Source organism: Antrostomus carolinensis, unplaced genomic scaffold (assembly GCF_000700745.2).
Source record: "Antrostomus carolinensis isolate BGI_N321 unplaced genomic scaffold, ASM70074v2 scaffold7426, whole genome shotgun sequence".
Lineage (NCBI taxonomy): Eukaryota > Metazoa > Chordata > Aves > Caprimulgiformes > Caprimulgidae > Antrostomus > Antrostomus carolinensis.
In genome coordinates this window covers 19177-34491 of record NW_010321156.1, presented here as the reverse complement: position 1 = coordinate 34491, position 15315 = coordinate 19177, and positions in this window count along the sequence as shown.

Below are 15315 nucleotides of genomic sequence, written 5' to 3'. Positions count from 1 at the left end.
TAATCTAAACCTCCCCTCTTTCAGTTTAAACCCATTTCCCCTTGTCTTGTCATTAGTTGCCCTTATGAAAAGTCCCTCCCCAGCTTTCTTGTAGCCCCTTCAGGTACTGGGAGGCCGCTATAAGATCTCCCCAGAGCCTTCTCTTCTCCAGGCTGAACAGCCCCAACTCTCTCAGCCTGTCCTCGTAGCAGAGGTGCTCCAGCCCTCAGATCATCCTGGTGGCCCTTCTCTGGACTTGTTCTAACTGGTCCATGTCTTTCTTATGTTGGGGGCTCCAGAACTGGACGCAGTATTTCAAGTGGGGCCTTACAAGAGCGGAGCAGAGGGGCAGAATCACCTCCCTTGACCTGCTGCCCACGCTGCTCTGGGTGCAGCCCAGGACACGGTTATTGGCCTTCTGGGCTGCAAGCGCACATTGTCTGCTCGTGTTCAGCTTCTCACTCACCACCACAAATGGTGCAAAATGTGAACTGCTGACAATAAAGCTATCCTCACACCTGCCTAAAAAAATCCTGGAAAGCAGCAGGGATGGTCTAGGCACGGTTCTGGCGGAGCCCGAGCTGTACAGCACACACGGCAGCTGCTGCTGCTAATCCTGCCTCTGAGCGCTTGGCCGCTCTGCGTTCCAGCCTCGGACTTGGCTTTTTCTTTTCTTTTTTTTTTTTTTTAAAAAAAATCTGCTCAGGGATCTCTTCTGGGTAATGCTTTTTATTACTCATACGAGCACAGCTTAATGCAAATATAAAAATACGTGAATGAAAGGTAGGCGAGTTAATGTGACAGGTAATGACTTACAGTCACGAACATTTTCTTGCTCTTTTTCCCCCAATGTTCTTTCCCAAAGGAAATGCCTTCTCCCAGGTCTCATACGTAACGAGATTTACAACCTATGCTTATTGCAGAACATGCTTTTGAAACACTCATCCCAGGACGAGAGATTAAAACTACTTTGAAACATGAGGAAAGTCACATACATCTCATATGAAATCTTTATCTTCTCCATCAACTGTTTCTACTTATCCTCTCCTTCTCCAAGGGCCCCTTCATTTCTTTAAGTTATTACTTACAGTTGCCTACCCCCATAACTGGAGACAAACCACACGTGCAGACAGGCATCAAAGATCAGAAATGACACAACACTTTTTTTTACCTGACACAGCCTCATGACTGACCTCCTCTTTTTCCTGTGATTATTTCCTTTTTCCATATACTGCTGGTGGAAACACTGGCTGTGTGAGGTTTCCCTGTTTGTTTCCCCATACTGTTATGTTTGCTCCTTACTGTATGAGATCCAGCTTTGATGTTTATGAAAGTTGGCCTCTCAAGTTAACAACTAGCAGGCAAAAGCTACCAAGAGATGCATCTACCAAAGGTTATGTGCTTCACTAAACCTTTACCAAAACCCTCATACCTATGCTTCCTTCCTGGCTCCTGCCACTCCAGACCAAGAAAACCTCTTCAGTTTTAACTCCTCAGCCCCTATGCCTTGTGGGGAAGCTGTGCTTGCTTCTGAAATTTACTTGGCTAAAGAAAAATTAATTTAGCTTGAGCCTGACCACCTGCAATTCCCAGCATGATAAGGGATATCTTTACCTACAACTTCCTACCAGTGAAATTAACACAAAAAATATTTCCTAGTTTAAAAAAAAAAAAAAAAAAAAAAAAAAAGAAAAGAAAAAAGGATAAACATTACAGACCTGGCTATGCTTACTGTGGTTCTGCAGGCTCTATAGACATTTGGCAGTGCATACCACGCTCTCCAAGTGTAGCATGAGATCCCACTGCCAGGTTTTTCATGCTCCTACCCTTGCTGATTCCATAGCTGAAAAGCAAAGTGTTGCTTTACTATTGCCACCAAAAATAAGCAATGCCATTAAGAGTCAAGCTTGGAGTTACCATTCCTGTTGGAGGAGGTTCCCTAAATGTAAGGATGTTCTCAGTCCAGCCAGTCCCAGGAAACCAGACTGATGTGTGCCAGGGGTGGTTGCTTGTGATCACCACCAATCCTTAAGCCTGAATCAAGTCCTTAAGCATTCGCTCTGCTTCAGGCACAGTTTGTCCACCTTGTTCCCCAGTTAATGGCTGGTGCTTCCCATCTCCACACAGAGTTCTTCAGCCCTTGGAGTGCTCTCCTGAGCTTCTCCAGCCTTACAGCCAGCCCTTGCTTTGCTCTGCTCTGCTGCTCTGCCTTCGCCATGGTTTGCGGGTGCCTGTTGGCCCAGGTGCCCCATCTCTAGCCCTGCTCCTCTACCAGGTGTGGGTGATCCCGGGGTGCTCTACAAGATTGGATGCTGTAGCAGCAGCTAATGTTACAGGGAGAAATGAGTCCAAAAGCTGCAACAACTCATCCTTGCTCCATTTCTCAGCATCTAACTATCATCACTTACTGAAGAGAGGCCAAAGTCACCAGTGAATCAACCAGTCATGAACGCATTGGAACCAACGGAGCGACCCCTTGCTTATTCTGGCAGTGTTTTATTAGCAAGCTGCTAACTCTTCATAGCAAATTATACAACCCACACTTCATTTAATTTCTCTACAAATGTGCCTTTGTGGAATCAGCCGTGTTTGTGTTTTTGCTGATGGATCCATTGCCCCTAGTGTAAAATAATTTCAACACCATTGTTCTCTCTTAGTATGCCATGTACTATGCCAGGATGCTCGACTGAGTTAACCCTGTGATTATCAGCTGGTAAAATGGTGAGCACAAGGAAGCAAAGGAAGAGTTCCAGGATACTTAGAGACCTTGCCAATACTAGGCAGTTTTCAAGCATGGTAGTAAAATGCATAACCCTATGAAGCCAACCTTTTCCTCCCATTTTTATAAGCCACCAAATCATTCTTGGCTTTAAAATGTATTTCTTCCTCACAATCTAGAAAACAGTTTTAATCTCATGCTAGAATGTTCTTGGCATATCTGCAATGCTCCATAGTAATAAAGGAGTGAAGAAGGAAAAAATTAAGTAAGTAGTATATCAAATTCACACAAAGGCCTCCAGCTTTAAGACAGAAGACAGAAAACAAAACAAATACACAAGCTGAGCAGTTGTAACAAAATCTCTGCCAGGTCAACATCTTACAGAGGGACAATTGCTCAGGTATGACACACCTCAACAAGCCACACTGTGCTAGATTACCTCTGAACCTGGGAAACGTTTTCTTTGAAGGGACAAACAGTTAAGTGCTGGAGTATGATATGCAGAAAAGGAGGAAAGCAAGTATGCTTGACCTATCAGGCTACTTGGAAATTAATATTTATAGAAATAATAAGATGAAGGAAACAGTACTTAGAAAACAAACAAGCAAACAAACAAAAACAACAAAAAACCCCACCACAAAGCAACCACAAACACTCAGAAACAGAAAGTGTGCATTAATCCACTTCAGTCTGAGTCAACCTTCTGAAATCTGAAAAAAAAAAACCCCAAAACCAACATATTGTTTAACTGGTGCATGCATGAAAACAGAGATACAGGCACAAAAATGTGTTTGGAAGTAGAGGGGTTTATCAGAAAGGTTTGTTCCAGATCCCACCAGTTCCTCTAAAAATTACTACGATTTGATCTGGCTCAGAGTGATGGTAAACAGCCTCACATCATCCCATTATTTTTCTTTATCGTTCTTACTGACCAGGCTGCTGAGGCTGAGCATACCAGCAGAAGAAAAGGAGGGATAAAACCAAAATCAAACTCCCACACAGTTATATGTGTGCAGTCTCTCTCAGAAGGAAAGTATCTTCTTCACATTTCCTCTAAAACCATCCTGGACACCCATCTCTGACAGTTTTAACAGTTAAAAATGAAGGCATCTTCCAGCAACAAGAACAACTCTTGCATGTTCAAGAATGCACAAAAACATGGGTTCCACTAAAGCCAACCAGCTTGCTCTAGCCTACTAATTGAGTAACAGGTCTTCAGGCAAATCAGCCTCCCCCAGCCCAGCTGAGTGGGAGGAATGTGAATGGCAGAGGAGGTGAGAATGGAGAAGACCCTAATACCAAAATCACAGTCACAGAGAGAAAAAGAGAAGAAGTGAAGCGGGGCTAGCTCACTCCGAACACGTAGGGTGGTAGTCTGTGCTCTAAAACTCAAGCTTTTGCTATAAACACTACAAAGTCTGTAGGCCACGTGGTTGTAAAACCAAATTTAAAATGTAAACCAGATGCTCACTAATGCCATGATGCCTGCAAAGGAATAAGGAATGGTAAAAGAACTGTCTGCTTTAGATATCTGAGGTACCCATGCCGAAGTAGAACAAAGACATTTTCAATTTAACACCTTCAGTTCTCACCTCTCTCAATGCAGTTGTTCTCCTATTTGGTGATTTAATTAAAGCCTCATCATATGATTACATAATAATCTCACTTCCATTAAAATTCATAGATCATAATTCTAAGCCTCCTCAGCACTAGAGAACTGCAGGAAAATGTGCCCACACATAGCATAAAAGATCTAAATAAGTAAAAAGACAAAGTAAAGAATGACAATTCAAACCTTTTTAGCTGTTTCTATGTCTTGTTTTTCCCTAAATCATCTTTTCTGAGCTAGGTTTTGATTTTGGCACCCTTGAGCCAGCAATACTGCTAACTATACCATAGCTGAAAAAACCCCCCAAAACCCAAACAACCCAAGAAACAACTTGCAGAAATACAAAAGGCAAAATCTTCTTATAAGGACCTCCACAACTGGGCACAAGTGAGGAAAAAAACCCCAGCATATTAGAATATGAGCAGTCCCACAGATATTCTTAGGAAGGGGAGGGAGTCCTCAGGCAGTAGCAGAGTGCAGCAGCATTTTGAAACCATGGGAATTTTTTATTCAAGCAAATATAACACTCAGCCCAGTTTTATTAGAGGGAATGAGCAGATCTTTTCATGGTAAGTACTTAAGAGGAGCAATGAAGCAGTTATACTCAGCGTTTAATAAAAGACTTTAAATGAATTCAGAGCCTATTTTAACTCTACTACTCTGGGATTTTATTTAGATATATATTTACACATACACAACACTTTTACAGTTATAAAGATATTTTGATGGTGACGATAAAGGTGAGCTAAAGCTAGTGAATGGAATTCAAACAGACAGAAGCAGGATCACATATCCAAACCCATGTGTCAGGACCTTGCCTCAACTCACTGGCTTATTCCCTTGGACTTTAAAGATTTCAGACTGTGGCTGAACGCCACGTTTCCATTGCAGTGAACCTGAGAGTCCTGCTCTCCTCTAGTCAATAAACAAAAGGTGAGCGCAGAGCAAAGCACAGGAATGCTAAAGAAATTGCTCTGCTGCCCTATCTGTGACTGGGAGCCAAACACTTCGCATCCAAGATTCTCTGTTGAACTGGCTGCAATAAATGGATGGGATACCCTGAGCTCCCTCAAACAGCTGAGAACCTGTAAAAAATGCCCTTTTTTCTGCTCCTGCAAGGATTTAGAGCATTTAGCAGCAGCAAAAATTAATTACCAATGAGATTATGAGTTTTGGCTGGGTGGTGGCCAGCAGTTTGAAGAGTTGGTTATATTTGGGAATCAGTGTCCAGTAGAGCAAGATAGGAGCATCCAATCATTCCACTGCCTGGCATCTTGTTTCAACCTTCACCAAATAAAAGAGCCTGTATTTAAACATGAGGATAACATCTTCAATCTTTGGAAGAGATGTTGTTGAATGGGCATGTTGAGGATGTGGAACAGTGTCTCACTGTTGAGTTCTTTGACACTGCCTCCTCACAGCTTGCGCTGAATGGGGTACAGTATGATACACACTCTCTGACTGCACGCGTACTAGCTCTCCTTCAGTCAGGATCGTATTTCCACTGGTAAAAAAGAAACTGTTTGTTACCAGCCTGTAGGCACAAAATGTTCCCGATAAATTTCTTTTTCAGTAACAGAAAAGCACAAATTATTTCCTTGATTACATATTAGAAGAAACATTTATTTTTACAAATATGCAGGAGTCAGGTCATACAGAAGCTAACAGTGGTTTTTCTGCACACGCTATTTTGAGTTGGACTCCTTCTGTTCGATAGACTGTTCCCTGCGCTTTCGTGGTAATCAAGATAAACAAGATGATTTACTGACTCGACTGACTTAGGGAGTCCAGTTTTGGTGTGGACACCATCAGCAGGAGAAGGTAAGTGGGCTGTAGCTGATGAGATCCATCACTGTCAGATCCTGATAATGTAATGGGGGAGCAAATGCATGGCTGCACTGACCACCTTCTCCATCAAATGGCTCAGCTGCAGCTGGCCCTGTGGGCACCCAAAGCATCAGAGATGTCTTCCTTGCTGCGTGATGAGAGTGATCATACGCAGGCACGTGTAGGCTGTGACACACAGACAGCAAAATACTCCAATATTTGGAAAAACAATCCCTTTTCCACAACTACTTGCCAACTCCCAGGGTCAGTTGAAAGCAGGAGATGCCAGAGCTGTGCTGTTCAGCCAGATACGTGAGCTGCACGCTCGCCCCATCGCGGCCTCTGGCTGTGCGATTACTGGGGAGGAAACTCTCCACCCAAACGCTTCCAGTGCACTGGAGCCCTGCGAATCAGCAAGGTCAGCCCCCGTTATGCGACTGGTTAAATAACAACAACAACAACAAAAAATCCCACACCACAATAAAATTAACTAAATGAATAAATTGGGCAGGGTGTGTGTGTGGGGGGGCGGGGGGGAGGTATCAAATAAGTTCTTTCAAAGGTTTAAGGGCTGCTAGACAACAGCTGGAAGCAGAGATAAGATTTTTAAACCGAGGAACAGGCAAAATTGCTTTGAAACTTGGCAGGGCTTTGAACTGGAGGCAGAGACAGCGAGGTAGAACGATGGGTCTGGAGAGGAGCTGCAGTGAATGGTTGCCATGCAGGATGAGTGCCATGCAGGGATGGCGTTAAGCCCTCTGAAGCTGGTACCCTGGTGAAGCTGCAAGCCCTGGAGGCAGATGTTTTCTTGACCCTTACAGACCTCTCACGGCCTGGCTGGCAGGTCAAGCAACAAACCAGAGGCTACACAAAACAGGGGAAAAACATATCTATCAGGCAAATACTCTGTTGAGACAGTGGACATGGTACTGAGCTGCTGTGCCAGAAGGGAACAGAGAAAACAGGGCACTCGTGGAGGTAAGGCTGAGGGGAGGGGAACGGGTGCTGTGGCCCAGGAGGACAACCTGAAAGGCACCGGTAAGAGACTGTCCTGCAGGCACGGCAAAGAAACCGTCCTGAGCACTTAACCAGGGACTCTGCTCCAAAGGAATAAAAGGAATGAGATCATATCTGGCGCTGGGCGAGACGGCAAGAGAGAGACTACATTTTTGAGGACTTTTCTCATGGCAGCATATGACCTTTTAGAATATTTCCAGACAATAAACTGCATCTGACTTCTTCAGGGATCCTGGCTCCCTTGCACAGGGGCAGGAAGCACAAAGACACATGACACAGCAAACTGGCAGAGGTGGGTTTGTAGACAACTGTCGTGCCCCTTGCTGCACACCACTCCTTGAAATTAGCAGGTTTAACTTTAGACAGTGTGAAGGTACTGTGAAATAAAATAAAATAAAAAATAAATAAAAAAAAACGTAGGTGGAAAAAAGAAAAGGCAGGGGAATATCCACCTCCACACCCTGTATCTGGATTTATATAAATTTTTGTCACAACTACTTAAACAGATGACAGCAGTAAAACAAATCTCTATGGGTTTCTATTATTTTCAGTCCTACCATTGAATTTCTCAGGTCCTTATTAATCTTCCACGCATCAAACAGGATTTTAAATAACAGGTTTTGGAGGCAGAGCTGTAGTAAAATGCAGAAAAGTATTGATTTTTATTTTTATATTTTTTTTAAAAGAAAAGCAGCTCATATTCGTCAGTGATCCCCAAGGATGGATGCCACACAAAGAGCTACTTGCAGATGTGGAGCAGATTTCTTTTAGGAAAAAGAGTCCTAAGTTAATGGCCTTATCTTAATCTGGATATTTAAAAGATTTCCAGAATAAATGAATAAAACAAACTGAACAAATAAATTTCTTATCCCCTTAAACTGAGATGGTGGATGAATAATAGGGATGTTGATCTGGTGGACTAGTATTCAACAGGCAAAAGTGTTTGCCAAATTTTCCATGTACTCACTTTCCCATTCAGAGGATAATCATGAAAACCAAAGCCCTAGAACAAAAATATCCATATTGGTGAGATAAAAAATGTGGGCACAGGTACTCTGATATCTTCCCACCTTAGCCATGGCTGTAATTTACAGACAGTAGCCTACAGAAGAAGATTCCTTGGTATGAAGATGCCAGGGCACCACAGCATTATCAAGACTCCTAAATGTGTAACAAGCAAGCTGACAAAAGAACAAAAGTAGGTTGTTAAAAAGAAAATTACTGTTTAAACCTTGCTTGCCATTCAAAGTAGACACATTAAGTTCCTGGATTTCAAAGCTACACAGTCAAGTCCATTCTGGTGTAATTAAGTTCCTAGAAAAAGTCAGAAAGCTCATTTACTGTTTTTCCGTTGGGAATCATTAACTATGCATTAAGAACCCCAGTCACAACACCAAGCCTGGCACAGGCTTGAGACACCAGCTAACTACTGCAGCAGACAAAGTCAGCATAGTCTGAAAGCACGTTTAGGTATCTAAAGCCTATTATTTGTTTTCTTAAAAGAGTCTGAAGACTTCTACAAAAAAAATCTGCTCTGCAATACCCTTCTCTCTTCAGCGCATAGTTTTTCTCTCACTTTCCATCTTTTCAGAGATTCTAGTTTCACGTATGGTCTTTGCACTTTTTGTTGTGACTCAACACAAGCCTCAAAAATGACACAAAAATGCTCTTTTCAGCTGGTTTTTAGTGCACAGTAGCGTCTCTGCTTCCAAAGAAATTAGTTCCTCGAAGATACGGGGGATGCCTTTTCACACAGCAATGAAAAAACCCCACTGAAAGAGTAGGAAAACTTTTAAGCGATTTCTCAGTCGAGCTCTGATTTTAGTTGAATCACCCACAATACTAACACAACATGAAAGGTCATATGGAAGTCAACTTAGTCCAATTAGTATAGTAAATGCATTAATCTAACAGCTGACCACTCTCTGGTAATCTGCAAGAAAAACAGGAATTTCCCAATTCAAATCCCAGGTAAGTGTCTACCTCACAGGAAAAAAAAAACCAACCCAAAACCAAAAACCAAACCTCAAAACAAAAAAACAAAACCTTGTCAAATTTACATCTTTATTTGCAATTTCACAGAAAAAAAAAAAAATCCTTTAGAAGTGAGTAAGCATGGAGGTTTCACCAGATATTTAACCTTCAGAAGTGGTTCTTCTGCAAGGGAACTGAGTCACAGCAGCAGGGGTAGGGACAAGCGTGACTTGCTCGTGACCCCGTTGTACTTCCCCCCTGCCTGCAGGATGGCATTTCGTCAGAACTGTCAACTCAAAACCTCTCCCCAGAACAAAGAGCCACTTACAAAAAGAAAGAGGGTACAGGGTGGGAGAGTGAACCCCCAAACCCCAACTGCTTGGTCAGAGAAGTCAAATAAATGTTGCAGTGCCATTGCCCCCCAAATTGGAAATTCTGTATACAACAGAATCCAGCAGTTTGAACAAACCAGATCTCTTCTGCTACCACGTGCCCTTACTGAAAAGGAAAAGACAAACTTTGATTTTTGTAATACGGCAACTTAACGTCCACCTGGTGTGAAACACCAAATACGGTGATCGCAGGAATCAGCCCTTGGCGAGGCTAAAGCAGAGTGAGGCAGAAAGCCAGAAACATAATTTCTTACAGTTTCAGCAGCTCATTTTCCTGAAATGGATTAACCTTAATGGTAGCACAGTGAGGGATAGCTGAGATTCAGTAATGACAATTTGAAGATGCTGAGACTTTGGCCTCCCTCAAGCCAGCACAGAGAGCAGACTGACCCACAGAGCCTTCTCTCACCGTGAAAGCAGCACTGTGTCTGCACAGGTGAAGCCTCAGCCTCCAGGGCTGGCCTGGAAAAGAATAGAGCACTGCTCCACCAAAGCTTGTTCCAGCCTGACACCCATACCAACAAGCTACTTCCTTCATTAACATCCCATTTTCCCGGTTTTGAGGTTTCCCAATGCAGAAGAATAGCACTGACATTTCAACAGCTAGATCCCAATTAGCAAATGTCCTAAAATTACATTGTAGAGCCCGGTAGCTTACTAAAAAACCTCAATGTCAAAACTCAAAGTACATTCACTTTAAACACACCCTTGGGGGGATTTTATACTAACTACTTTCTATTTCAGACTATTCACTTTGAGCTCAACCAGCAACGCTTCATCACTCATCCAGGAAAACTCCTCTCTCTGCCACCCAATCTCAATCAACCTGCCAAATTAATTATCACCCTGCGTTTGTCTATTGCTACGAGGGTGGGTGGGGGGAAGCAAATAGATGTAGCAGTGACCCGAGCAAAAATGAATCCTCTGAAACAGAACTAATTAAATCAGTTCAGTGATCTTCTTCCAGCATAACACATTTCACCCACCCCTTCCCCAAGCAGCCCACTTCTCGCATCTCCTCCAACTGTCCTCGGCAAGGCGCTCACACGGGGCTCAGATGGCTATCCGGGATCTTTTCTACTCATCCTTGTAACTGCATAGTTTAAAATAAAGAAAAAAAAAAGCAACTGTCACAGAAAATCCACCACAATAATTTCACACTGACATTTACACGCAAATTCCTGGCCACAGAATACGTGTTTCAGTCAGATAGCAGTAGGATTTGATTACCTACCCCAAATTTATGGGACCACAGGCACTAAAATTTGGTGTTTCACTGGCTCTACGAAATGAGCAGAGCTCAAAGCGCTGGCAGAGCAAGGCTTCCCCTTTGGTACCCCAGTCGGGCCTTACAGCAGAGCTGGCTGGACTTACACATAGAGAAATTATAGAACTTGTGGATTTTAAATCACTGTCATGAGTCAGACACCAAACCCTGTGCTAACTACATTCCTAACTGAGCAAGTACTTGTTCATGCACAACCACAGCATCACGGATCCTGCTGACTCAAAAGGGACTAGTTCAAGGAAGCAAGTTACACGTGCATTTTAGACTTCCCTGTTCTACAATTTTAAGTGACAGTCCAGCTGAAACACGTGCAAATGTACATTTGGGTCATAAATTTCCCTACTGCTGGAAACAGCATTATTTTTTCTGCAGTCATGCTGTTGGACAAGGTGTGAAATTCTGTGCCAGCTGCTAACGGCGTGCCCGTGCAGTGAGAATATCGAAAGCTATCGATGTAGGACCACAACAGAATCATCAAGCTCTCCTCTCTCAGCGCACTTCACTTCCCATCACTTTTCTCTTTATGTAGAACACATTCAGAGCAAGAGCAGAAAAAGGAAAGGTCGAGGGAGGTGATTCAGCCCCTCTACTCTCCCCCTGTAAGGCCCCACCTGGAATACTGCGTCCAGTTCTGGAGCCCCCAACATAAGAAAGACATGGACCAGTTAGAACAAGTCCAGAGAAGGGCCACCAGGATGATCCGAGGGCTGGAGCACCTCTCCTATGAAGACAGGCTGAGAGAGTTGGGGCTGTTCAGCCTGGAGAAGAGAAGGCTCCAGGGAGATCTTATAGCGGCCTCCCAGTACCTGAAGGGGCTACAAGAAAGCTGGGGAAGGACTTTTCATAAGGGCAGTTAATGACAGAACTAGGGGAAATGGGTTTAAACTGAAAGAGGGGAGGTTTAGATTAGATATTAGGAAGAAGTTCTTCACTGTGAGGGTGGTCAGACACTGGAACAGGTTGCCCAGAGAAGCTGTGGCTGCTCCTCCCTGGAAGTGTTCAAGGCCAGGCTGGATGAGGCTTTGAGCAACCTGGTCTAGTGGAAGGTGTCCCTGCTGCTGGCAGAGGGGTTGGGACTAGATGATCTTTAAGGTCCCTTCCAATCCAAACCATTCTATGATTCTATGATTCTATGATTCTATGAAAGGCAATTCAAATAGGGCAAGAAACGTGGGGTGACAGGCCCACCTGAGGAACAAAAAGACACCAAAGCAGGATCTCTCCTTACTAGGAAGTTCAAATATGAAGTCAATCCCAACTTGCTTTTCTCCCTACACAATTTTTGATACTATCAGTGCTTCCTTAGACAGAAGGCACATCACAAACAGACATCAGTACGGAAAGGTACTGAAATGTGGATGCTTGCACAGGATTCCTGTCAAGTTAGGTAAAGCTTCAGATGTGGGAGCCCTGACAGGGCCCTCTTCCATAACGCTGCACATCGAACAGAACAACAACACACAGAGGCAGGACTCTGAGTAATCTCTAGGTAGGTGCCTACACAGGCATTTGCACCCATCTGCTGCTCCAAATCACACACACACACACACACACACGCTGTCACATGTGCTTTTCCCCATCTGGATTGCAGAGATGCTGGATATAAACAGGAAAAAGCCAGGAAAATGTGTACAGGGCTTGCATTGTACAGGGGGGAATCGGCAGCTCCATCCCCTCTAACCGGAGTAACCTCAGTGGAGATTTCCAGAAGTCAAAGTAAAACCAGACTTTTCACAACAGCTTCAGGTCTTTCCATGATTCAAAATCCTGTCTTTCAAACCAATGTGACTCTAAAAGCTTTGCTTCTGAGGTCCCTTCCAATCCCTAACATTCGGTGATTCTGTGATTTTATTTTTAAAGTAACAGAACCACACACGCTGTCTTAGAGGGATATCATAAAATACATTCCCCTGCGACATTGTCTGCCAACATTTAATCACACGTGGCCACCCAAGCCACATTTCCATAGCGTCACAGTACTGCTAACAGCAAAACCAGAGCCCACAAAAGGTGCAGTCTCTATCATGGTATAAAGGATGAACAGAATATAAACTATTCAGGGGTGTCATGGTGCAAATGGATATACCAGGTGGCGTTTTACAGTGAGGAGAAGAAAGGCAGAGCAGGACAGAGAGGAGAGAGAAGTCTGTTCTGGAAGGGCTGACATCGAAGGAGAGGGTTTGAGGGACATGTGGCTGCTCTGTCTCCTCTATTTTAGGATCCCAGTTTTTGTTCAGTTAAACTGAGTTACGTGAAAGCTGTTGAAATATTCTCTGGCAGAAGAACCTTCCATTGAAAATACATCATTTTGACTAATCTGCCTTTCAGAAACAGGCTTCAACAAAAATAAGTAGCATTTCTGTGGTTAAAAAAAAAGGAAAAGTTGTGTGTTAAAAAGGTCCGTCTATTCAAAATAGAAAGTTCTGGAATTTCCTTTCTTTTACATGAGCAGCTACTTCCTCCTCCACCATTGCTCCTTTTTTGCCCAGAATTTTATTCCTGGCATAATCTAACTTTGCATGTTGTTGAAATATACTTTTAAAGCAAATGATCAAAAAACCTCAGTATTTCCTCTTCTTATGACAAGTTGTTCAGCATTCCCTCAGAAATAAGAGTTTGCCTTCTATTAATTTCATATCGGTATCTTCAGCCCCTTCCTTTTTTGCTGAAAAAATAATTTAAGTTCCTCCTTCCTGTGTCCTAAATATTTTAATTTCATCTTCTTATGGTCAACTTGTGTAAAAATGCTATTTTGATTAATCAGAAGTGTTATTTTAGTAGAAACTAGTATACATCACTTTACCCTAACCAGGAGAGTCCAGATGGAATGGTATTTACATTTCTAGCTACTAAAACAGCAATAATAAAAAGGGAAAGGGAAAGGGAAAGGGAAAGGGAAAGGGAAAGGGAAAGGGAAAGGAAAAGAAAAGAGAAAAGAGAAAAGAAAAGAGAAAAGAGAAAAGAAAAGAGAAAAGAGAAAAGAAAAGAGAAAAGAGAAAAGAAAAGAGAAAAGAGAAAAGAAAAGAGAAAAGAGAAAAGAAAAGAGAAAAGAGAAAAGAAAAGAGAAAAGAGAAAAGAAAAGAGAAAAGAGAAAAGAAAAGAGAAAAGAGAAAAGAAAAGAGAAAAGAGAAAAGAAAAGAGAAAAGAGAAAAGAAAAGAGAAAAGAGAAAAGAAAAGAGAAAAGAGAAAAGAAAAGAGAAAAGAGAAAAGAAAAGAGAAAAGAGAAAAGAAAAGAGAAAAGAGAAAAGAAAAGAGAAAAGAGAAAAGAAAAGAGAAAAGAGAAAAGAAAAGAGAAAAGAGAAAAGAAAAGAGAAAAGAGAAAAGAAAAGAGAAAAGAAAAGAAAAAGAAAAAGAAAAGAAAAAGAAAAGCACTGCTAAGTCTGTGTGGATCTGGTCCTCTGACTATGAAAAAGAGATCTGTATTGATTACAGATACAATCCTGATCCCCTAGTGCTAACAACAATATTTTCATCAGTTCAGCATGGCCTGGATGTTGTCCTTTGTTTTTACTCTTATGCCCGGGAACCAGCCTGGTCTTCCAGGAGACATAGTTAAGAACAATTAGTCTGAGTCTCTGTAAGATGGCTTTGAGTCTCTCCCTACTATTACATATCAGCTGCAAATCAGAGAAATCTTAGTGGCAACCACTTCTAAAGCACTTATTTCCAGGCCACCACACAAACTTGTCAGACAGAACCTCTGTGAGGTTAAAAAAAAAAAAAGATTTATCTCCATTTCACAGAGGGAGAACTGAAGCATTTACCCAGCACCATACTGCGAAACTGGGAATAGAAATTAAATATCTTCAGTTCATGGGATCAGACCATAGGCTTTATTTTGATCAACTATTTATGCCCAAGTTCTTTTTTGGGGGAGCCGAGGGCATACACCAGGGAACAGAATTATTCTCGTTTTCAGCTGCCAGATCTTATCGCTGTTTCTGAAAACAAACTGTTGAGCCCTGGAAATATCAGAAGGAGGACAGGCTTCAGATATCAACAACCTTCCTTTTTAAGAAAGCACTAAAGTGAAACAGGAAAGATAGGAAACCTCAAAGGATCAAAAATAGTGAAAGTTTCCCCCTCTATCTGTGGCTGAACACCCAGGCATCCTGCAATCCTCTTTACTCAGTTAGAAGGACTTTAGCTAGAGAAGATAACTTCAACAAAGTGAAAAAACCAACAGCTGTGCTCCAGGCCTGAACTGAACCTTCCCCTGAGCTTTAAAAACATTGAGTCCACGGCAGTTCTGCACGTGGATGAAGCGATGAACAGCGAGAGGAAGGATGAAGAGCTGAAACGCCAGGAGGAAAAAAGTGTTCTCGTGAAGCTTTCTGATTTATTCACCAAGATCAAGTGGTTGAGATGTGTGAGGCATCTCTGCCATGGAAGTGTTCACCACAAGAGCTCCATGAATTGGAGAGTATTTTCTCTCTTCCATTTTCCATTTTTCTGCACAATCCCTTTTTCAGAAAGAGAAATCCTAGATAATGGCAGTTTACCTAGTTTA